The 25,587-nt window shown below is 48.3% G+C and overlaps 1 protein-coding gene across 7 annotated transcripts in view; it reads right to left on the bottom strand.

Moving 5' to 3' along the window:
• Positions 1-25,587, bottom strand: part of fhip1aa (FHF complex subunit HOOK interacting protein 1Aa) — a 263,629-nt gene that overhangs the window by 208,599 nt on the left and 29,443 nt on the right. For 2 of the 7 annotated variants that reach the window (XM_072496068.1, XM_072496065.1), the window contains 2 exons: positions 3,482-3,674; positions 1,886-2,035 (listed from right to left, as the gene is read on the bottom strand). The exons of 2 other annotated variants lie outside the window; for them this stretch is intronic. The gene's annotated coding sequence lies outside the window, so the exon portion shown is untranslated. The remainder of the gene's footprint in view (positions 1-1,885; positions 2,036-3,481; positions 3,675-25,587) is intronic. 3 more of the 7 variants (XM_072496070.1, XM_072496066.1, XM_072496067.1) reach the window with 2 other exon arrangements.

A 25,587-nucleotide genomic window follows, 5' to 3' on the forward strand; every position in this document is an offset into this window, starting at 1 on the left:
GTGAAGGGTGTGGGTGAGCACTGTGAGGGATCTTCAATAAGATGCTGTCCTCATGTTCCACGTCTGAGGTGTTGTCGTGGGGCTGGAGTTGAGGGCTTGGCTCATGGGTGCCCTCTGCAGCTCGCCTACGAAAGAAAGGAGAGACAATTAGTGCATGCTGGGGCTGTAAAACAGGAGAAACCGCTCACAATATGGTTGTCTGATGGATGTTGTAGCAAAGGATCCTCAAGTGGATGTGCGCTGCCAACCTCACCGTTATTGCAGGCACAGTCTACGTCCTCCATGGGCAGCTCAATGTCTCTGTTCTCAAAGTTTCGGAGAACCTTGATATTGGACACTCCACTCCCAGTCTGGGAACTCAGCTTCTTCCTGTGAGCCAGCTTATCTTGCACGAAAACAGATAGAGAGAGGGTGAGCAAGACACCGGAGGGCAAATCATAAGAATGCCTGGGTGGAAAGTAAAGCTATGGACTTGATTAGGATGCAAACGCCAGAGAAGAAGAAGCCAGATGGGGATGTGAGGGTGTGTGAGAATGAGTGGTGATGTCCCTTGAGGAGGCAGCGAATGAGATCATTGTGACTAAATGGTTGGCTTGCGAGTGTGAGTCAAGAGCGATGAGATAGGTGATGTATCCTGGCGGAATGGAGGAAATCCTTCAAGCTCTTCCCGCACTGGATGGCTAACCTCGTCTGCAGGGTGTTTGCACTGACCACCTCTGAGACCATCTCCAAGCTGGATTAGTTACCTCAGTGGAAGTCCTGCAGCCAGAGCAGGGTAGAGACCACTGTGATGGGCTTTGCCTGCATCCAACGGGTGCACCAGTGAGGCGTCATGAGATTTCTGCAGCATGCTTTCTGCCTTTGGAAGCCATATCTTCACTGGAACTGTCTTAGGCTGCAGAGTGCGTGAACACTGTGCAGGGGCATCATTTAAATATGGTGGCCAGAGGTATGGAGCGCTGACCTCACGAAACCGCATGTTCACTGAGGATGAACAATTAATGCAGATTGAAGCAGACAATATGGTGCAAAAACCCACCATTGCAGCCAATGGATGGAACACCATTTTTTCACACTCATTAATGCACTTAGTGTGTTTCAAGGAAAGTCCCAGCTGAACATCAGGGCAACTACACAACTGAAACTCCAATAACTTGACCCGCCTGCCCTCACCAATCCAACCCAACAACATCCCTGACCTGATTATCACCTCAGCCACCCTACCCACTTACCCACCCACTCATCCACTACCCCATTCCATTCAAACTGGACATTTAAACTTACTATGCAGTAGCTGGTGCTGTAGAAAGGGGCTGTGTCCATCTCCCTCCTCACCCCCACTACCAGACGCTACTCTACTCGATGGAGCACTCTGCATTTCTGGAAAATCCAGAATCAGAAGGTCTCAGAAGAAATGAAGACCAGTGTGAAATCAGGGGGTTTTGAGTGCAATGACAATCCAACGATAATTGTCGCTCCTTCAAAGTTCGGGCCAATGCCTGGAGGACTGTTCAGGTTCTCCAATTAGATAAATGGTGCTCTGTAAGCTTCAGAGTGATGTACAATACACCACAGCTGATGATCTAAATTACCCCCAATATTACAAAGTCACCTTACCCCATGATCCATGCAACTTGTTTTGAATCACAACTGAATTCCCACGAGATATATCCAAGTGCCTGATTAACCTTGTTTTTCCAGTGAATAAGTAACTGCTCTCACCTTTCTCCACCGTTGCTCATGAGTGTTTCTTCAATATGTCAATTCTTGTTCTAATGTTCAAAACACTTATTCACCTCATAATTCAGATTTTATTCTTGAAATGATCCATTTAGACGAGTTTAGATCACTTTTGATAGATAGAAAACAGAAAGAACAAACTTACCTTTCCGTAACATCTTCAAAACGTCTCAAAGTGCTTCACATGCCCTCGGGGGTGGGCAAAAAGTGCTTCACAGCCAATGAAATACCGCTGACATGCAGTGACTGGTGTTTTGAGGGGAAAGGAAGAAACCAACTGGTGTACACCAAGATCCTACCAACAGGAAATCAAAAAAGAAAATGGTGAGGATCTTCAGTAAAGGATCAGCCTAGATTAGAAATTCAGTTTTTAAAAATTTGTTTATGGGATGTGGGCATCACTGGCTGGGCCAGCACTTTTTGCCCATCGCCGAGGGCATGTAAGTAGTCAACCTCATTGCTATGGATCTGGAGTCACATGTAAGCCAGACCAGGTAAGGATGGCAGATTTCCTTGCCTAAAGGACATTAGCAAACCAGATGGGTTTTTACGACAAATGTCATAATTTGACTTTTAATTCCAAATTTTTATTGAATTCAAATTTCAACATCTGCCAGGTGGGATCCAAACCCAGATCCCCAGAGCATGACCCTGGGTCTCTGGATTACTAGTCCGGCGATAATACCACTATGCCACTCCCTCCCCATTCTGAACGGAGGTTTGAACCCACAACCTTCTGACTCCGAAAGGAAAGTGTCACCACTGAAACAAACAAACAGGACAAGAAACTTTTGAAAGCCTGCAATTGTTCTGTGTTTATGCCGTGTATTTACTATAAACTACAATGGCTATATTTCACAGGGAATACAATCTCCTGCATTACTTAAGGATAGCGATAAGAGATATATATTTAGAACATTAATTATTGCATGCAAGTCAGAGATTTCAATCAAATTAGCTAATTGGCCATTAATACTTTGAACCTTCATTTCTTCAAGAGCTTCACATGGGGGCATGGTAGCACAATGGTTAGCACAGTTGCTTCACAGCTCCAGGGTCCCAGGTTCGATTCCCGGCTCGGGTCGCTGTCTGTGCGGAGTTTGCACGTTCTCCCCGTGTCTGCGTGGGTTTCCTCCGGGTGCTCCGGTTTCCTCCCACAGTCCAAAGATGTGCAGGTTAGGTGGATTGGCCATGCTAAATTGCCCTGAGTGTCCAAAAAGGTTAGGTGGGGTTGCTGGGAGGTGGTGGAGGTGTGGGCTTGGGTAGGGTGCTCTTTCCAAGGGCCAGTGCAGACTCGATGGGCTGAATGGCCTCCTTCTGCACTGTAAATTCTATGATTCCATGACTGACACGTGGATCCCCATCAACAACTTCCTGAATAGCAAAAGTAAATTAGATCTGCTCATGAGGGCATGGATTTTGCACCAGTGTTTGTGGCGAGCGCAAATGGCGATGCGGGTGCAAAACGAGAGTGAAGAAACAGGAATCTTTCCGGCGAGATCTTGTGGCACAATTGTCCCCGCCCACAGTCATTGATGTACAGGTTACTGTTAGAAAGATCAGGAAACTCAGTAAAATGCTTTAACATATAATTGTAGAGCTTCCCCGTTGTATTGCGCCCCCTCCCCACCCCATAGTGGGATTTGCCCCATCATGTCAAAGAGGTTTACAACAGGTCTGGAATAAGATGAACCAAGTGAAGAGACCACATCGGGGCCACAAAAGAGGGTTTCCACTATACCTTTGGGGGGGTGGGAGTCCCCTTTTTAAAGGGTATCCTAATTTCTTGAAACCTGATGTTGCCAGCTTTTTCAGGCCCACCACCAGTGTGAAAGCGTGGGACCGGCCTCCGAGTAGGTGCTGGACAATATGGCGAGAAAGGCCAGCTGTGCCGCCGGCCAGCTGCACGTTGTTTTTCTCGCCTGAGTCAGCACCTAGAAAAGAACAAAAAGAAATTGCCGCCTGAGATTTCATCAGCTCATCTATCTACCTCCTCAAAGAATTCCATCATGTCTGTAAGATCTGACCTCTACTCGAGCATGAATACTTTTTATCCCCCTTGTGTTCTTTGCTAAATATTGATAACACTCACCAAAATGTTTCACTATAGGTTTGGAAACAAATATTCTGTGGGCTTCAACCTCATCTTTTGGACAGTCAAATGCTTTTTCCCCAGGGTGGAAGAATAGCTGGAACTCGCTGCCAGAGGAGGTGGTGGGAGTAGGTACGATAGTGATGTTTAAGGGACATCTTGACAAATGCATGAATAGGATGGGAATAGAGGGATTCGGGCCCCAGAAGCGTAAAAGGTTTTAGGTTAGATGGGCAGCATTGTCGGTGCAGAATTGGGGACCAAAGGGCCTGTTCCTGTGCTGTAGTTTTCTTTGTTCTGTCACTTTCTTTGAATATCAGGTTAAACATTGCTACTCTCCTGCATTTATAGGGCTCCTAAAACTGTCAACCAGAGCAATAAAAATGTCCTCGCATTTCCCGGAACACTCTTCCTGCTGCCTTTCTAACTATAAAAGCTCAGGAGGCCTGAGAAGATAAGTTAAACAGGATTGAGTAAACAAACACAAAGTAAAGGACACAACGCCACTTACAGACCAAACTCCCAACTGGGGCTACCGATCACGCTGGTCACCAGTCCGGGCTGGCTTTCATAAGGTGGATTTACGGGACCCAGCTGTGCGGGCCTCTGCCCACTAGCAGGGGAGCTCGTATTCATAGAATTTACAGTGCAAAAGGAGGCCATTCGGCCCATCGGGTCTGCACCGGCTCTTGGAAAGAGCACCCTACCAAAGGTCAACACCTCCACTCCATCCCCATAACCCAGCAACCTCACCCAACACTAAGGACAATTTTGGACACGAAGGGCAATTTATCATGGCCAATCCATCTAACCTGCACATCTTTGGACTGTGGGAGGAAACCGGAGCATCCGGAGTAAACCCACGCACACACGGGGACGATGCGCAGACTCCGCACAGACAGTGACCCAAGCCGGAATCGAACCTGGGACCCTGGAGCTGTGAAGCAATTGTGCTATCCACAATGCTACCGTGCTGCCCGTATTCCACGAGACCCACGGGGAGATCAATTGAGATGTCCCCATGGGTCTCGTGAGGTTTACTACACTAAGACTCTAAGGTAGTCTGAACTAACCCTTGCAAAGATTCCCAATCTTGCCAGCCTTTTTTCTACATATATTTTGTTAGACTTTTTGTTAATCATATTTAGTTATTATGGTCTACTGAATCATAGAATCCCTACAGTGCAGAAGGAGGCCATTCGGCCTAGCGAGTCTGCACCGACCCTTGGAAAGAGCATCCTACCTAGGCCCACTCCTCCACCCTATCCTCATAACCCAGTAACCCCACCTAATCTTTTGGACACTAAGGGGCAATTTTGCATGGCCAATCCACCTAACCTGCACATCTTTGGACTTTGGGAGGAAACCCACCCAGACAAGGGAGAACGTGCAAACTCCACAGTCACCCGAGGCTGGAATTGAATCCGGGTCCCTGACGTTGTAATGCAGCAGTGCTAACCACTGTGTTACTGTGCCGCCCAGCCACTGTGCCACCATGCCATCTAGACATTGGTACGGTTCTCTTTACTGTATAGGGAATGCTCCTGACTATACTCTATAAATAATCTTTAAAAATGCAACTGTTGCTCTGATTATTTTTCCACTTAGAGGGCAGAATTCTCCAATGCCCCAACAGCGGGATCAATGATAGTCATGAGGGGGGAGAATCACTGAGAGGTCCAAAAGTAATTTTCATGAAGGCATGAAACTAAGGTGGGATCTTCCGATGCTGCCCAGCAGGACAGATCAGGAATCTTGCTGGAGGGAAACTGATTTGCATCCCATGGATGGGGCGTGTAGATGAAGGCCCGACCGGAATCTTCCCTTCACGCCTGATTCTCCATAAGTGGGAGAATTCCACCCAATACTTGAGTTTGCCTCATAGCTCCAAAATTTGACAGTCTAAAGTTGTATAGCTCCACATTTTTACTTTGCCCTCGCCCTTTTACTGCCAAACTCCCAAGTGCAATTGACCAATTGTCACAAGAATCAGTTTGTAGTTCTCTCGTAAACTACAAAAAAGCTTGCCTCTCACTTATAAATGGAAAGAGATCTAGAGTTAAAGTACTGGAGAGTTAGCATGTTGTACAACTCAAAATTTTATAACACAACAATTTTAAACTATAGCACGAGTTTATTTAAACAGAGACACGAATCAGTTCCCTCTGAAAATCCTAAACACAAAAATAATTCGAAGGAAGTGAAACATTCTCTTTGAATAAGAGAATCCCAAAGTAGCTTGTAAATACAAAGCTGCTGAAGTTGCAATAGAGCATCGGAGGGTGCATTGGGTTTGACATTACTTCTTACTTCTGGGTTCTGAATACCAGTCAATTCCAAATCAAAGGGATAAAAATTAATTTCTGGCTATATGGATTACATGTTTATCGATTGTTAGTGTATGCACAACACAAAATTAACAAATCTCAAAGTAAATTAGCAATTTAATTTAGATAAATCATAGACTAGAGAACCTATTTGTTCTGTGATTCCGCGATTGGGCAGCACTGGCTGAACAATCCAGAGTTCACTAATAGCTACACTAACAACCAATTTTAGATAATCAGTCAAGCTGGTAATGTGGCTAATTTCTGCTTGCTCAAAGTGATATACATTGACATGCAGGACTCATTCTCTCCAAGCAAAAGAAAAACGATCGGGTCATGTACCTTTTTTTGAATTACCCAGGAGTTTGGGAACTAGGTTATGGGGAAAGGATAGATTTGTGGACTTCAGTAGGGTGCTCTTTGTAAGGGCCAGTGCAGACTCGATGGGCCGAATGGCCTCCTTCTACACTGTAAATTCTATGATTCCATACTTCCCCATTGCTTTCTCCCTGGCAAATCTTCGGCCAAAGTTGACTTGCCAACTAATCAGCACCTTTTTCTCCTGTACTATAAATTGTTGTGATCTTATGAAATTTGCCATTCTCACGTTGGTCCTGATGAATGTAAGTTGAAAAGCTTCGCCAACATGACTCACCTTAATTTTACTTAATTAAACTCATCTGATTTAAAATGAGAAAAAAATGCCCAAGAGATAAATTCATAGACTACTAATGTCTAGTAGTACATAATTTATAAATTACATCAGCTCCCAAAACAAAAAGATTAAGTTTTTTAAAAAAAAGAATTTGGAACCAGGTATATGTTAAGAAAGAGCAGATTATAAAACTGGTCTGACCAGTATTGAGGCAAGGAGCTCAGAAAGGCAGCAGTATGATGTGAAAGGGTGGTGAGAGATATTTTTAGATCATGACACTACAATGAAGTTTGAATGTTTATTGTTGCGTTTTATTTTCCATACAATGCCTGAAAATCTTCCGCTGGAATTACAGGTGCTGTGGGTTGTAAATAAAAGTCCAAATGGAATAAAAATCCAGGAAACATTTTCTCTTTTAGCTTCTGCCCAGCCCTGTTCTCCCAAGTTCTCGGAAATTCGAGAAGCGAAAATAAATAGGTGTTGATATTCATCATGCGGGGGGGGGGGGGGGCGGCGAAAAGAGGCCTGGATAGAATGGACGTGGAGAGGATGTTTCCACTATGAGGAGAATCTAGAACCTGAGGGTACAGCCCCAGACTGAAGGGACAATACTTTAAAATGCTGATGAGGAGGAATTTCTCTGCCAGAGGGTGGTGAATCTGTGGAACTGATTTCCGCAGAAGGCCGTGGAGGCCAAGTCACTGGGTGTCTTTAAGAAAGAGGTAGTTAGGTTCTGGATTAATAAGGGGATATAGAGTTATGGGGAGAAGGCAGGAGAATGGGGATGAGAAAAATATCAGCCATGATTGAATGGCAGAGTAGACTCGATTGGCCAAATGGTCTAATTTGGCTGCTGCTATGTCTTACGGTCTCATTTGTTCTTCTGAAATAATTAGAACATTTAGAACCATTCCGATTGTAAGGGAGCTCACTGGATTATAGTAAAATGCATTTCTATCCTGGATGTGGCGACTACTGGTTCATTCACAAGCGAAAGGAACCGTACAAAATTGTCTGACTTCCATTTGCTGGCAACAGACATTGTTGTTATTTGGACACACCATATTTGCTATTTATTTTTTGATGAAAGGTATCAGTCATCAAGTAACACAACACAACTAATTACGTACATAAAAAGCAAGAAGGTAGCCAGGGAAAGGGTCGGCCCACTGAAGGATAGGCAAGGGAATCTATGTGTGGAGCCAGAGGAAATGGGCGAGGTATTAAATGAATACTTTGCATCAGTATTCACCAAAGAGAAGGAATTGGTAGATGTTGAGTCTGGAGAAGGGTGTGTAGATAGCCTGGGTCACATTGAGGTCCAAAAAGACAAGGTGTTGGGCGTCTTAAAAAATATTAAGGTAGATAAGTCCCCAGGGCCTGATGGGATCTACCCCAGAATACTGAAGGAGGCTGGAGAGGAAATTGCTGAGGCCTTGACAGAAATCTTTGGATCCTCGCTGTCTTCAGGGGATGTCTCCCATTTGGAAGCAAATGGATGTATTAGTGAGAGGCAGCATGGTTTTGTGAAGGGGAGGTCGTGTCTCACTAACTTGATAAGTGTTTTTCGAGGAGGTCACAAAGATGATTGATGCAGGTAGGGCAGTGGATGTTGTCTATATGGACTTCAGTAAGGCCTTTGACAAGGTCCCTCATGGTAGACTAGTACAAAAGGTGAAGTCACACGGGATCAGGGGTGAGCTGGCAAGGTGGATACAGAACTGGCTAGGTCATAGAAGGCAGAGAGTAGCAATGGAAGGATGCTTTTTTAATTGAAGGGCTGTGACTAGTGGTGTTCCGTAGGGATCAGTGCTGGGACGTTTGCTGTTCGTAGTATATATAAATGATTTGGAGGAAAATGTAACTGGTCTGATTAGTAAGTTTGCAGTCGACACAATGGTTGGTGGAATTGCGGATAGCGATGAGGACTGTCAGAGGATACAGCACGATTTAGATTGTTTGGAGACTTGGGCAGAGAGATGGCAGATGGAGTTTAATCCGGACAAATGTGAGGTAATGCATTTTGGAAGGTCTAATGCATGTAGGGAATATACAGTGAATGGTAGAACCCTCAAGAGTATTGAATGTCAGAGAGATCTAGGTGTACAGGTCCACAGGTCACTGAAAGGGGCAACACAGATGGAGAAGGTAGTCAAGAAGGCATACGGCATGCTTGCCTTCATTGGCCGGGGCATTGAGTATAAGAATTGGCAAGTCATGTTGCAGCTGTATAGAACCTTAGTTCGGCCACACTTGGAGTATAGTGTTCAATTCTGGTCGCCACACTACCAGAAGGATGTGGAGGCTTTAGAGAGGGTGCAGAAGAGAGTTACCAGAATGTTGCCTGGTATGGAGGGCATTAGCTATGAGGAGCGGTTGAATAAACTCGGTTTGTTCTCACTGGAACGACGGAGGTTGAGGGGCACCTGATAGAGGTCTGCAAAATTATGAGGGGCATAGACAGAGTGGATAGTCAGAGGCTTTTCCCCAGGGTAGAGGGGTCAATTACTAGGGGGCATAGCTTTAAGGTGCGAGGGGCAAGGTTTAGAGTAGATGTACGAGGCAAGTTTTTTTACACAGAGGGTAGTGGGTGCCTGGAACTCGCTACCGGAGGTGGTGGTGGAAGCAGGGACGATAGTGACATTTAAGGGGCATCTTGACAAATACATGAATAGGATGGGAATAGAGGGATACGGACCCAGGTAGTGTAGAAGATTGTAGTTTAGTCGGGCAGCATGGTCGGCATGGGCTTGGAGGACCGAAGGGCCTGTTCCTGTGCTGTACGTTTCTTTGTTCTTTGTAATATCACAATTGCCAGCATACAAAAAAAACGAAGTAAAATAACTGCCAACTACATGATTCGTTACTGTAAGAGAAATGCTGACGTACAACAGCAGAGTGATTTGTTGGAAGGATTCCCATCCCAAGAGAGTGCTTCAATCTTGCCATTTTTCCCCATCCATTTTCCACTTTCAGGGTGTTAAGGAAGTGCCTTGTCATAATGCCCGAGGCATCGGGACTGAGGGGCATGATTGATGGAGCAGCTGGTCTTTCTGTCAATGTTGTACGCTCAAAAGCCCACAGTAACATTTCTGCCCACTAACCACTCTCGTGCATCAATTATTCTTTGTATCAACCTGATAAGGTTCAAAGTCATGATCATTTTGTTATCTTTTCAATCAATCACAGAAACTGTGCTTTTATGAAGTTATGATTCTATAAAGTTTATCAGATTTGTGACTGTCATTTGAACACAGGGGGCAACATTACATGTGGTGTAGCGACAACAATCTCTCCCTCAATGCCAGCAAAACTAAAGAGCTGGTCATTGACTTCAGGAAGCAAAGTACTGTACACACCCCTGTCAGCATCAATGGGGCCGAGGTGGAGGTGGTTAGCAGTTTCAAATTCCGAGGGGTGCACATCTCCAAAAATCTGTCCTGGTCCACCCACGTCGACGCTACCACCAAGAAAGCACAACAGCGCCTATACTTCCTCAGGAGACTAAGGAAATTTGGCATGTCCACATTAACCCTTACCAACTTTTACAGATGCACCATAGAAAGCATCCTATCGGGCTGCATCACAGCCTGGTATGGCAACTGCTCGGCCCAGGACCGCAAGAAACTTCAGAAAGTCGTGAACACAGCCTAGTCCATCACACAAACCTGCCTACCATCCATTGACTCCATCTACACCTCCCGCTGCCTGGCGAAAGCGGGCAGCATAATCAAAGATCCCTCCCACCCGGCTTACTCACTCTTCCAACTTCTTCCATCGGGCAGGAGATACAGAAGTCTGAGAACATTATGTATTTTCTTTTATTCCCTTTTCTTCCCATGTACTTGATGATCTGTTGAGCTGCTCGCAGAAAAATACTTTTCACTGTAGTACACGTGACAATAAATAAATCCAATCCACTCCAATCTAATGTATGTGCATTCCAGGTGTGGAGCTATGCCTGCCAGACATGCACATCAGCAATTCAGTCTGACACACAAACACACAATTCCTAAAATCACTCCATTGGTTGGAAATTTCCTCAGAATTGCACCACCACCGTGACGTCGCCTGAAATGTGGCAGAAACTGGTTTGTTTCTATTCACTTGTGGGATATGGGTGTCATGGCCAGGCCTGCATTTATTGCCCATCCCTAATTGTCCTCGAGAAGGTGGTGGTGAGTTGCCTTTCACTGCAGTCCCATGGTGTAGGTGTGCCCACAGTGCTCTTACGGAGGGAATTCCAGGACTTTGACCCAGTGACAGTGAAGGACAACAGTATATTTCCAAGCCAGGGTGGTGAGTGACTTGGATGGCAATTTTCCAGGTGATGGTGTTCCCAATAGTCTGCTGCCCTTGCCCTACTAGATGGTAGTGGGATTGGAAGGTGCTGTCGAAGGAGCCTTGGTGAGTTACTGCAGTGCATCTTGTAGATGGTACACACGGCTGCCACTGGATGTTGGTGGTGGAGGAAGTGAATGTTTGTGGAAGGGATGCCAATCAGGGAGGTTGCTTTGTCCTGGATGGTATCGATCTTCTTGTGTCGTTGCACTCATCCAGGCAAGGAGAGAATATTCCATCACGTTGCTGATGGCCAACTAACATACTTTGTGCAACAATTACTTTTCAAGTTGGCAATTTCAGAGGGAGAAACTGAAATATCAAGTGAATGCTTATTCCAATTAATCAACACCTTCATTAGACAAACAGAATATGTGTGTTTAAAGGTATGGGGGAATACTAGACAACTGTGCGGAACATGATGATGCTGAACCACACTGACATGGGCAGAGTGGCTCCAGTAACCACAGTGACTACTTGTCAACGGACACCCTTTGAAGATGGAAGTACACACCGGGGCTTCAGCAACCCTTTTCGGGGAACACGTTTATCATTACTTAGAAGACAGGGTCAAACCGTTGAGGTTGAAGAACACTGTGACCCAGTTAGCCACTTATAATAATAATGTTTATTAGTGTCACAAGTAGGCTTACATTACAGAGCATGAAGTTACATGAAAATCCCCTAGTCGCCACACTCCGGTGCCTGTTCAGATACACTGAGGGAGCACTCAGAATGTCGAATTCACCCAACAAGCACGTCTTTCGAGAGGAAACCAGAGAACCCGGAGGAAACCCACACAGACACGGGGAGAATGTGCAGACTCCGCACAGACACTGACCCAAGCCGGGAATCGAACCTGTGACCCTGACGCTGTGAAGCAACAGTGCTAACCAGATAGCACTAAAAATCATGGGGACCACTGTGGCCCGGTAGTTTCCGGGCAGCAGTCAGCCCAGCTCTCACTTGTCGTTGTAAGTGGACAGGGTCTAAAGCTTAATGGGGGCATGACTGGCTCCAACACACAAAATTGAATTGGGCAGAAATATTCAAACTGGGCGAGGGGGGCCTATACAAAGTTATCCAAAGGTATCCTGAGGTCTTCTGGGTCGAACTGGAGAAGATTGAGGTTCCAAGCCAAAATATATGAAGACCCTGAGGCCACACCAAGGTTATATAGGGCCAGACCAGTCCCTTGTTCCATGTTAGAAAAAGTGGAAGCAGAGTTTCAGCGCCTTAAAGACCTAGCCATCATTAGACCGGTACAGTCTGCAGTATGGGCCGTACCCACTGTACCCGTCCTCAAGCCAGATAAGGTGGTCTGAATTTGTGGGATTATAAACTAACAGTCAATCGAGCAGCCAGCCCTTACCTAAGATTGAGGACCTGTATGATAAACCTGATGGGGATTTGACCTTCACCAAACTGGACATGAACCATGTTTACTTGCAACTGGAGTTGGTTGAGGCTTCCCGAGGATACATTACCATCAACAACACAAAGGCTTGTATGTGAATAAGAGTATTCTCGGTTATCATTTGGGGTATCATTGGCATGTGCAATTTTCCAACACACAATGGAAAACGTGTTGCAGGGACTGCCCAAAGTTGCCATTTGTTTAGATGATGCCCTATTAACGGTTCCTCGGGAGAGGAACACTTAGCCAACTTGGAAGAAGCGCTAAAAAGATTTTCAAACGCTGGTGTGCGCTTGAAAAGCGAATTTCCTTTAGCAGCTGAATAAGGCAGAGAGAGAGGTAGGTCAAAGACCATCCTTAGACATTCCTTACCTGCTATACCAAGAAAAATGACATTAAGTTTTGGCAGCTTGGCGAGATAATGACCTCTTGACCTCCATCAAGTTTTTTTTTTAAAAAATAAATTTTATTGCAAATTTTTTCCAAACAACATTTTTCCCTCTTACAAAACAAACGGAACAAAACAAATGGAACGATAACAAAATAGAAATTTTTAACAATACACAAGTAACAAAACCCCATTATCTATTGACCTATATTAAACTAAACCCCCCCCCCCCCTCCCCCCTCCCCCCCCCTTCCCCCTGGGTTGCTGCTGCTGGTCATCTGTCTTCCCTCTAACGTTCCCTTAGGTAGTCGAGAAATGGCTGCCACCGCCTGGTGAACCCTTGAGCCGATCCTCTCAGGGCAAACTTTATCTGCTCCAGTTTAATAAACCCCGCCATATCGTTTACCCAGGCCTCCAGTCCGGGGGGTTTCGCCTCCTTCCACATAAGTAGGATCCTGCGCCGGGCTACTAGGGACGCAAAGGCCATGACATCGGCCTCTTTCGCCTCCTGCACTCCCGGCTCTTCCGCAACTCCAAATAGAGCTAACCCCCAGCTTGGTTTGACCTGGGCATTCACCACCTGCGAGATCACTCCCGTCACTCCCTTCCAATATCCTTCCAGTGCCGGGCACGCCCAAAACATATGTGCGTGGTTTGCCGGGCTCCCGCCACACCTCCCACATCTGTTCTCCACTCCAAAGAACCTGCTCAATCTTGCCCCCGTTATGTGTGCTCTATGTAGCACCTTAAATTGAATCAGGCTAAGCCTGGCGCATGAGGAAGAGGAGTTTACCCTGCTTAGGGCATCAGCCCACATACCCTCTTCTATCTCCTCCCCTAATTCTTCTTCCCACTTTCCCTTAAGTTCTCCCACCGACTCCTCCCCCTCTTCCCTCATCTCGCTGTAAATCTCCGACACCTTGCCCTCTCCGACCCACACCCCTGAAAGCACCCTGTCCTGTATCCCCTGTGTCGGGAGCAACGGAAATTCCCTCACCTGTTGTCTAGTAAACGCCCTCACCTGCATATATCTCAAGAAATTTCCCCGGGGTAACTTATACTTTTCCTCCAATGCTCCCAAGCTCGCAAAAGTCCCATCTATAAATGAATCTCCCACCTTCCTAATTCCCAACTGGTGCCAGCTCTGAAATCCTCCATCCATTCTTCCTGGGGCGAACCTATGGTTGTTCCTGATAGGGGACCCCACCAGGGCTCCCCGCACCCCTCTCTGTCGCCTCCATTGTCCCCATATGTTCAGTGTTGCCGCCACCACCAGGTTTGTGGTATACTTTTTAGGTGAGAGCGGTAGCGGTGCCGTCACCAGCGCCTCTAAACTCGTCCCTTTACAGGACTTTCTCTCCAGTCTTTTCCATGCCGCTTCCTCACCCTCCATCATCCATCTACGTATCATTGCCACATTGGTGGCCCAATAATAATCTCCCAAGTTCGGTAGTGCCAGTCCTCCTCTATCCCTACTACGCTGAAGGAACCCCCTCTTAACTCTCGGAACTTTCCCTGCCCACACAAAGCTCGTGATGCTCCTATCTATTTTATTAAAAAAGGTCCTGGTGATTAATATAGGGAGACATTGAAATACAAATAAGAACCTCGGGAGGACCATCATCTTAATTGCTTGCACCCTGCCCGCCAGCGATAAAGGCTGCATGTCCCACCTCTTGAAGTCCTCCTCCATTTGTTCTACCAGCCGTGTCAGATTAAGTCTGTGCAAGGTTCCCCAGCTCCTAGCGATCTGAATCCCCAGGTATCGGAAGTTTCTTCCACTTTCCTTAGCGGTAAGCCTTCTATCGCTCTACTCTGGTCCCCTGGATGTATCACAAATAATTCACTCTTCCCCATGTTTAGCCTATACCCCGAGAATTCCCCGAACCTCCTCAAAATTCGCATAACCTCTATCATCCCCCCCGCTGGGTCCGACACGTATAACAATAGGTCATCCGCGTATAACGAGACTCGATGTTCTTCTCCCCCTCTAATCACCCCTCTCCATTTCCTGGAGTCTCTCAACGCCATGGCCAGAGGTTCAATTGCCAACGCAAACAACAATGGAGACAGCGGGCATCCCTGTCTATAATCGGAAATACTCCGATCTATGTCGACCTGTAACTACGCTTGCCGTTGGTGCCCCATAAAGAAGTCTAACCCAGCGAATAAACCCGTTCCCAAACCCAAACCTCCTTAACACTTCCCATAAATACTCCCACTCCACCCTATCAAATGCCTTCTCTGCGTCCATTGCCGCCATTATCTCTGCCTCCCCCTCCACTGGGGGCATCATTATCACCCCTAATAGTCGTCGCACGTTAACATTCAGTTGTCTCCCTTTTACGAACCCTGTCTGGTCTTCGTGCACCACCCCGGGACACAGTCCTCTATCCTCGATGCCAGTACCTTTGCCAGCAACTTGGCGTCCACGTTCAATAGTGAAATAGGTCTATAGGACCCGCACTGCAACGGATCTTGGTCTCTCTTCAAAATTAGCGATATCGTCGCCTCCGACATTCCCTGGCCTCATTGGACGTCCTCGCCATCAACGGGGCCAACAAGTCCACATATTTTCTGTAGTATTCCACCGGGAACCCGTCCGGCCCCGGAGCCTTCCCTGCTTCCCAGTCCCTTAATAACCTCGTCCACCTCAATCGGCGCCCCCAGGCCTGCCACCTCCTGCTCCTCCACTTTCGGGAACCTCAATTGGTCCAGGAACTGCCGCATCCCCTCCTCTCCCTCTGGGGGTTGAGACCTATACAGTTCCTCATAAAAGGTCTTAAACACCTCATTTATCTTTCCTGGCCTTCGCACAGTGTCTCCCCTTTCATCCCTAATTCCTCCTCTCTCCCTTGCTGCTGCCCTTTTTCGCAGTTGGTGCGCCAACAGGCGACTAGCCTTTTCCCCATATTCGTACCTCCTCCCCTGTGCCTTCCTCCACAGTACCTCCGCCTTTCTGGTGGTCAGAAGGTCAAACTCGGTCTGGAGTCGTCTCCTCTCCCTGTACAGCTCCTCCTCCGGGGTCTCTGCAAATTCCCTGTCCACCCTTAAAATTTCCCCCAGTAATCTATCACTTTCCTTGGCCTCTGTTTTCCTTTTGTGGGCCCCAATAGAGATCAGCTCTCCCCTGACCACCGCTTTTAGTGCTTCCCAGACCACTCCCACAGGGACCTTGCCGTCGTCATTGACCTCCAGGTATCTCTCAATACACCCCCTCACTCTTGCACACACTCCCTCATCCGCCATCAGTCCCACATCTAATCGCCAGAGTGTTCTCTGCTCCCTGTCCTCTCCTACTTCCAGGTCCACCCAATGTGGGGCATGATCCGAAACCGCTATGGCTGAGTATTCAGCTTCTTCCACCCTAGAGATCAACGACCTTCCTAAAACAAAAAAATCTATCCGGGAGTACACTTTATGGACATGGGAGAAGAAGGAATACTCCCTAGCCCTAGGTCTAAGATATCGCCATGGATCCACTCCCCCCATTTGGTCCATAAACCCCTTAAGTACCTTGGCCGCTGCCGGCCTTCTTCCGGTCCTTGAACTGGATCTATCTAGCCCCGGGTCCAGCACTGTATTGAAGTCCCCTCCTAAAATCAAATTTCCTGCCTCCAGGTCCGGTATACGCCCCAGCATCCGTCTCATGAATCCCGCATCGTCCCAATTTGGGGCATACACATTAACCAACACAACCTCCATTCCCTCCAGCCTACCACTCATCATTACATATCTACCTCCGCTATCTGCTACGATGTTCTTTGCTTCAAATACTACCCGTTTCCCCACCAAAATGGCCACCCCTCTGTTCTTTGCGTCCAGTCCGGAGTGGAACACCTGTCCCACCCATCCTTTCCTTAGCCTAACTTGGTCCGCCACCTTTAGGTGCGTCTCTTGGAGCATAGCCACGTCTGCCCTTAGTCCTTTCAAATGCACGAGCGCTCGGGCCCTTTTTATCGGTCCATTTAGGCCTCTCACGTTCCACGTGATCAGCCTCACTAGGGGGCTACCTGCCCCCCTCCCGTGTCGACTAGCCATTACCTTCTCTAGGCCAGTCCCATATCCCGCCTCCGCGCTCCCGCTCGCACACCGTCCCCGACCACCCACTCTTTAGCCATTCCCTTTTGGATTTCCGCAGCAGCAACCCAGTTGTCCCCCCCCCCCCCTATCTAGCTTGATTGCTCCCCCCATATCACATCCGTAAGTCAGCTGACTTCAACTGACCCCGGCTACTCCTGCTCACTCCTCGACCCCCCCGGTGTGAGGGAACTCCCATCCGCCTTGCGCCTGTTTTCCCGCCTTATTCTTTCTGGCGCGGGAACATCCCTTTACCTGACCCGCCTCTTATGGCGCAGCTCCCTTTCCCCTCCCCCTCCCCTTCCCCATTCTCCGTTCTCCGACTATGTCCCGTCTTTCCCCCCTCACCGGCGCCCACATTTCCCCAGTGTCTCCCCCCTTCCCTGTTTACTTCTCAATTAACTTTCACCATAACATTAACAAAAACAATAACAATAACAATTCCCTGCAGCATCAGTCCCTCAGTTCCGGTCCAGTTTCTCTTCATTAATAAAGGTCCATGCTTCCTCCGCCGTCTCGAAGTAATAGTGTCTCTCCTGATACGTGACCCATAGTCTTGCCGGCTGCAGCATCCCAAACTTCACCTTCTTTTTGTGCAAAACCTCTTTGGCTCGGTTGAAGCTCGCCCTCCTTCTCGCCACCTCCGCACTCCAATCCTGGTATATCCGTACCACCGCATTCTCCCATCTGCTACTCCGCACCTTTTTAGCCCATCTCAGGACCTCTTCTCTGTCCTTAAGGCGGTAGAATCGCACGATTATCGCCCTCGGTGGTTCTCCCGCTTTTGGTCTTCTCGCCGGGATCCGACCTGCCCACTCCACCTCCATGGGGCCCGCAGGGGCCTCAGCACCCATCAGTGAGCTCAGCATCTTACTTGCGTACGCTCCACAGTCCACTCCTTCCACACCCTCAGGGAGACCTAGTATCCCAAGGTTCTTCCTTCGCACTCCGTTTTCAAGGGCCTCGATCCTTTCAGCACACTTTTTATGAAGTGCCTCGTGCGTCTGAGTCTGAACCGCCAGGCCCAGGACCTCGTCCTCAATACCTGACACCTTCTGCTCCACCACGCGGAGCTCAGTCTCCTGGGTCTTTAAAGTCTCCTTAAGCCCCTCAATTGCCTGTAGCATCGGGGTCAGTACCTCCTTCTTCAGCAGGTCCACGCACCGTCTCACGACATCGTCCTGCTCAGGCCCCCATGTCGCCTGCGATTTCTCCGCCGCCATTTTGTTTTCCTCTCCCTCTGACCTTATAGTCGAAGATTCTTGAGGCTGCAGCCGCCGCCGCCGGTTTTTTCTTCCGTCGTTCGGGGGCGACTCCCTTCCCACACACCCCACACCGGGTTACTCGGCCGAAAAAATCCCCGTTGGGGCTCTTAAAAGAGCCCGAAGTTCCGTCGGAGCTGGAGCCGCCGAAACGTGCGGCTAGCTCATCCTCACCGCAACCGGAAGTCCTCCATCAAGTTTTAACCTCATAATGCTCATGTTGGATTGTGTTCGTCTGATTGTTCAGCATCTTCTTCAAAACCAGAACTACAGTTGCAGCTAACTCAATACTCCAGTCCACGTACCTTAGTCATAAAATACAAATTCACATCCAAAATTCTCCCACAAAGCAAGACTGATCCGAACAATCTGGGAGGAGACCTGCAGTCAGCAGGGGCGAGGCAAGAACAAAGAACAAAGAAAAGTACAGCACAGGAACAGGCCCTTCGGTCCTCCAAGCCTGCGCCGACCATGCTGCCCGTCTAAACTAAAATCTTCTACACTTCCGGGGTCCGTATCCTTCTATTCCCATCCTATTCATGTATTTGTCAAGATGCCCCATAAACGTCACAATCGTCCCTGCTTCCACCACCTCCTCCGGCAGCGAGTTCCAGGCACTCACTACCCTCTGTGTAAAAAAAACTTGCCTCGTACATCTCCTCTAAACCTTGCCCCTCGCACCTTAAACCTATACCCCCTAGTAATTGCCCCCTCTACCCTGGGGAAAAGTCTCGGACTATCCACTCTGTCTATGCCCCTCATAATTTTGTAGACCTCTATCAGGTCGCCCCTCAACCTCCGCCGTTCCAGTGAGAACAAACCGAGTTTATTCAACCGCTCCTCATAGCTAATGCCCACCGTACCAGGCAACATTCTGGTAAATTTCTTCTGCACCCTCTCTAAAGCCTCCACATCCTTCTGGTAGTGTGGCGACCAGAATTGAACACTATACTCCAAGTGTGGCCTAACTCAGGTTCTATACAGCTGCACATGACTTGCCAATTCTTATACTCAATTCCCTGGCCAATGAAGGCAAGCATGCCGTATGCCTTCTTGACTACCTTCTCCACCTGTGTTGCCCCTTTCAGTGACCTGGGGACCTGTGCTAGCCACTGTGCTACCGTGCTGACCTGCTGATGACCTGGTCCATCAAATCAGGACTCTGTAAATCTGAAGATTGGTGGTTAGAACTATCAGAATGTGGGGGAAGGGCCTTGTGTCATATAAGGGCTGTTATGCACACCTTGGGCTGCACTGAAACGTATTGAAGACTTAAAAGTGGTGGCCCACAGGCATGAGCCTGTGTGGCCTAACTAAGGTTCTAAGGCACTTCCTCACAGAGATGGGAGTTAAAAATCAGCTGGTAATATATCTTGAACTGCTGTTGCACATTTCTCAAAGCCCAAGAGGAGTCTGCATATCCATTCCTTTAGCTGGGAATCGTGCATAGCTTGAATTCAGACAAAAAAAATCATCTGAACAGTACCAGCACGCAAAACTGCCAACCTGCAAAATCTCCTGGATTTCAAACATTTGAAACTCTATAAACAAATCTTCACTGTGCCTTTGTGGACCATTGCTTGCAACAGGTACTCTTCATGCAGAAATGTACAAAACACTGTTTGGGCCAGAGCTGAAGTATTGCATGCAATTCTATCAGAAAGATGTGGAAGCACTCGAGAGGGTACAGAGGAGGAGTTCACAGGACTTAGTTATGAGGAAAGATTGGATAGACTGAGTTATTTTCTTTGGAACTGTAGAGGAGGTATAGGGCAGACATAACTAAAGCATATAGAATTATGAGGTATCTAGATAGAGTGGATAGGAAGGCCCTATGTGCTTTGGTTGAGATGGCCACAGGGGATAGAGATTTATGTTAAGCGGCGTAGAAGGGATTCTGGGGGATTTCCATTTCATCTAGAGGGTGGTGGCATCTGGAACTCATTGCCTGAAACAAGGGTTTCTGCCTTTACCATCCTAAGATTTAAAAAGTACTCAGATATGTCCCTGAAATAAGTCTATAGACCACAAGCTATAAAGTAGGATTAGACTGATTGACACATTGTCACTCAGCATGCACTTGATGGGCTGAATGGCCTTCATTCTGACTGTACATTTCTATGATTCTTTGTCAGATGCTTGCTTGATGCGGCCTACATGTGGTGGGGTTGTAGTAATTATTTCTCTTGATACTATTTTCTTCAGGAGCAACAAATTTAGTATCATTTTCAATTAAATATTTTACCGTTAATCCCCAGCCCTGGATTTTCTGTAATAACTTTCCAAAATATTCATTGATTAGGATGGACCCATTCCTCCATTGCCATCAGTAATTAAAATGTATACCGGGCGGGATTCTCTCATCCCGCGGCAGAGTGTCCACGCCATCGTAAACGCCGTCGCATTTTACGCTGGCGTGAACGGGCCACTGCCATTAGCTTGCCCATCACTACCTCCTTAGTGATAACAATCATCTCAAGGTCCTCTCCTGTCATAGCCTCATTTCTATCAGTCACTGGCATGTTATTTGTGTCTTCCACTGTGAAGACCGACCCAAAAAAGCTGTTCAGTTCCTCAGCCATTTCCTCATCTCCCATTATTAAATCTCCCTTCTCAGACTTCCGGTGACGGCGGGCGGGAGGCGGCCGCACAATGGAGGGCTCCCGTACAGGAACGGCATTTTCGGGGCTTTAAGCCCGGTCCCAGGGTCCACGGAGGTGGCAAAAGCTGGGAGAAGGCACAGAGGCGGCAGAGTGAAGGCACAGTGAAGAAAAATGTCGAGGGTGAGCAAAAGAACGTCCGTAAGGAAACAGCTGAAGGTCCGTCGGGGAGTGGAAAGGTCACCGCGGGGTCACCAAGGAAAATGGAGGCTGGAGCACCAGGGGAGGCCGAATTGCTTACGGCTGAAGAAATAACTAAGGTGATGGCTGCGGAATTCAAAAGGCAGTTTACAAAATACATGGAGACAATGAGGAAGGAGATGAGAGAGGTTTTGAGTATGCTGGTCGAGGAGGCGATTTCCCTGGTGACAAAGGCGGTGGCGAGCGCAGTGGCGGAGGTGCGAGAGCAAGGGGAGGCGCTGAAGGAAGAAGAGGAGAAGAAGAGGACTTTTATTTTGGAACGGCGGAAGCAGCGGAGGAGTTTGCGAAGGCAGAAGGACTGTGGCAGAACTGAGAAATTGAGAGGGGACAACTCTTGGGTATCATGTACGGTACTCTTTCAGAGGCTGGAGGGCGTTGAGTGTAGGGGGGGGGGGTGAGTGGACTCTAAAGGTCAATGGTGACCATGGGCGGTCCCGGACTCCTTTTCCTTTTTCTTCTTTGTTTTTTTTTGCCACCGTGGGAGGGTTTGTTTTATTGGATGCATATATTGACAGGTCGGCCATTGTTTGGGGTGGTGGGAGGATGGGATCGTTGGTATTGTTGGGGGGATTAGTTTTGTGTTTGTTACCGTTTACTGTTTGTGGGTGGGGTGTAAATTTTGAAGAAAATGTGAAATTGGAGAATAACAACATTTTTAAAAAAATTAAATCTCCCTTCTCATCCTCTAAAGGACCAATATTTACCTGAGCCACTCTTTTTTGTTTTATATATTTGTAGAAACTTTTACTATCTGTTTTTATATTCTGAGCAAGTTTACTCTCATAATCTATTTTACTCTTCTTTATAGCTTTTTTAGTAGCTTTCTGTTGCCCCCTAAAGATTTCCCAGTCCTCTAGTCTCCCACTAATATTTGCCACCTTGTATGCTTTTTCCTTCAATTTGATACTCTCCCTTATTTCCTTAGCTATTCATGGTCGATTTTCCCTCTTTCTACCATCCTTCCTTTTTGTTGGTATAAACCTTTGCCGAGCACTGTGAAAAATCGCTTGGAAGGTTCTCCACTGTTCCTCAACTGTTTCACCATAAAGTCTTTGCTCCCAGTCTACCTTAGCTAGTTCTTCTCTCATCCCATTGTAATCTCCTTTGTTTGAGCACAAAACACTAGTGTTTGATTTTACCTTCTCACCCTCCATCTATATTTTAAATTCCACCATATTGTGATCGCTCCTTCCGAGAAGATCCCTAACTATGAGATCATTAATCAATCCTGTCTCATTACACAGGACCAGATCTAGGACCGCTTGTTCCCTCGTAGGTTCCATTACATACTGTTCTAGGAAACTATCATGGATACATTCTATAAACTCCTCCTCAAGGCTGCCTTGACCGACCTGGTTAAATCAATCGACATGTAGATTAAAATCCCCAATGATGACGACTTCCGGTTGCGGCGATGCATCACTAAGCCGCACGTTTCGGCACCTCCTGTTTCAACGGACTTTTGGGCTCTTATCGGGAGCCCCAACGGGAACTTTTTTCGGCCAAACCCACTGTGAGGTGACAAAGGAAGGAGTCCCCCCGGGGGTGGATGGAAAGGAGCGGCAGTAGCGGCCAGATTACGGAGGATCCTTTGGAGCAACGGCAGAGAAGAGAAGGGAGAAGCAAGATGGCGGCCGAGGGAGCCCAGATGGTATGGGGCCCGGAACAGCAGGAGTTCCTCCGACGATGTGTGGAGGAGCTCAAGAAAGAGGTGCTGGCGCCGATGTTACTGGCAATCGAAGGACTAAAGGAAACACAAAAGGTCCAGGCGATGGAGCTCCGTGGAGTGAAGGCAAAGGCAGCCAAGAACGAAGATGAGATACAGGGCCTGGTGGTAAAAATGGAGACGCACGAGGCACTACATAAGAGGTGCATAGAAAGGCTGGAAGCCCTGGAGAACAGCTCGAGGAGGAAGAACCTACGTATTTTAGGTCTCCCCGAAGGAACAGAGGGGGCTGATGCTGGGGCGTATGTGAGCACGATGCTCCACACGCTAATGGGAGCTGAGGCCCCAACGGGCCCCCTTGCAGTGGAGGGAGCGTACCGGGTCCTCGTGAGAAGACCAAAGGCAGGGGAAACACCAAGAGCAATGGTGGTGAGATTCCACCGCTACAGGGACAGAGAGATGGTCCTGAGCTGGGCCAAGAAGAGACGGAGTAGCAAATGGGAGAACGCGGTGATACGCGTGTATCAAGACTGGAGTGCGGAGGTGGCGAGAAGGAGGGCGAGTTTCAACCGGGCCAAGGCGGTGCTCCATAGGAAGAAAGTCTAATTTGGGATGCTGCAGCTGGCGAGACTGTGGGTCACGCATCAGGGCAAACACCACTACTTCGAGACGGCGGAGGAGGCATGGACATTTATTCAGGATGAGAAATTGGACTAGACTTGAGAAATTGATGTCCGGAGGGAGGTAACGAGGTGGTGGCACAGGAATGTAAAGTGGGCAAAGGGGAGGGCTACTGTATAATAATGTTGGACGGGGAATTTTTCTCCCCCCGATGGGGGGGACACGAAGAAATGTGGGCGCCGGTAGAAAAGGGGGCAGGGAAGGGAAATGAGGGAACTGCGCCATTAGGGGCGGGGCCGAGAGGAAAGCACGGGTATTTTCCCGCGCTATGGAAATTATAGCGGGAAAAGGGGTGCAGGAAGGAAGGGAGCCTCACACGCAGGGAGGTCAAAGAATGAATGGGGGAAGCCGAGGTCAGCCAGAGATAGCTGACTTCCGGAAGCAATATGGGGGGAGTAATCAAGCCAGAGGGGGATCTAGCGGCGGGGGGGGGGGGGGGGGGGTGATTAACTGGGTCGCTGCTGCTGAGGGTAAGGGGGAGCTGATACGAGACGAGGTGGTCGGGACGGGAGGGCGCCGTCTGGGGGACAGACGGGTGCATGAGACCTGGGTGAGGAGATGGCTTAAAAAAGGGGATGGCTAGTTGACGAGGGGGAGGGCCCCCCAATTCGGCTGATCACGTGGAATGTGAGAGGTTTAAATGGGCCGATTAAGAGGGCAAGGGTGTTTGCGCACTTAAAGAGACTGAAGGGGGACGTAGTTATGCTCCAGGAGATGCACCTGAAGTTGGCGGATCAGGTTAGACTAAGGAAAGGATGGGTGGGACAGGTATTCCACTCAGGGTTGGACGCAAAAAACAGAGGGGTGGCAATACTGGTGGGGAAACGTGTATCGTTCGAGGCTAAGACCATAGTGGTGGATAGTGGGGGCAGATATGTGATGGTGAGTGGCAGATTGCAGGGTGAGGCGGTTGTGCTGGTGAACGTATATGCCCCGAACTGGGATGATGCGGGATTCATGAAGCGAATGCTGGGACGTATCCCGGACCTGGAAGTGGGAAACCTGTTAATGGGGGGGGACTTCAACACAGTGCTGGACCCAGGGCTGGACCAGTCCAGATCCAGGACCGGGAGAAGGCCGGCAGCGGCCAAGGTGCTTAAGGGATTTATGGAACAAATGGGGAGAGTAGGTCCGTGGAGATTCGCCAGACCGATGGGTAAAGAGTTTTCCTTTTTCTCCCATGTCCATAAGGTATACTCCCGGATAGACTTTTTTGTTTTGGGAAGGGCACTGATCCCGAGGGTGGCAGGAAAGGAGTACTCGGCTATAGCCGTGTCAGATCACGCCCCGCATTGGGTGGATTTGGAACTGGGAGAGGAAAGAGAGCAGCGCCCACTCTGATGATTAGACATGGGACTACTGGCGGACGAGGGGGTATGCGGAAGGGTGAGGGGATGTATCGAAAGATACCTGGAGGTCAATGACGATGGGGAGGTCCAGGTGGGGGTAGTATGGGAAGCGCTGAAGGTGGTGGTTAGAGGAGAACTGATTTCCATCAGAGCCCACAAGGGGAAACAATAGGGTAAAGAAAGGGAGAGATTAGTGGGGGAAATTCTGAGGGTGGATAAGAAGTATGCGGAGGCCCCAGACGAAGGGCTATACAGGGAGAGACGAAGATTACAGACGGAGTTTGACCTGCTGACCACGGGAAAGGCAGAGACACAGTGGAAGAAGGCACAGGGGATAGAGTATGAATATGGGGAAATGGCGAGCCGGCTGCTGGCCCAACAACTTCGGAAGAGGGGAGCGGCGAGAGAGATTGGAGGAGTTAGGGACGAAACGGGAAAGATGGAGCAGAGAGTAGGGAAAGTGAACAAGGAGTTCAAGACATTTTATGAGAGGCTGTACAAGTCCCAACCCCCGGAGGGGAAAGAAGGAATGATACACTTTTTAGATCAGCTAGAGTTCCCGAGGGTGGAGGGGCAGGAGGTGGCAGGTCTGGGGGCGCAGATTGAGGTGGATGAGGTGATCAAAGGAATAGGGAACATGCAAGTAGGGAAGGCCCCGGGACCAGACGGGTTCCCGGTGGAATTTTATAGGAGGTATATGGACCTGCTGGCCCCGCTCTTGGCGAGAA

Source organism: Scyliorhinus torazame, chromosome 3 (assembly GCF_047496885.1).
Source record: "Scyliorhinus torazame isolate Kashiwa2021f chromosome 3, sScyTor2.1, whole genome shotgun sequence".
NCBI classification, from domain to species: domain Eukaryota; kingdom Metazoa; phylum Chordata; class Chondrichthyes; order Carcharhiniformes; family Scyliorhinidae; genus Scyliorhinus; species Scyliorhinus torazame.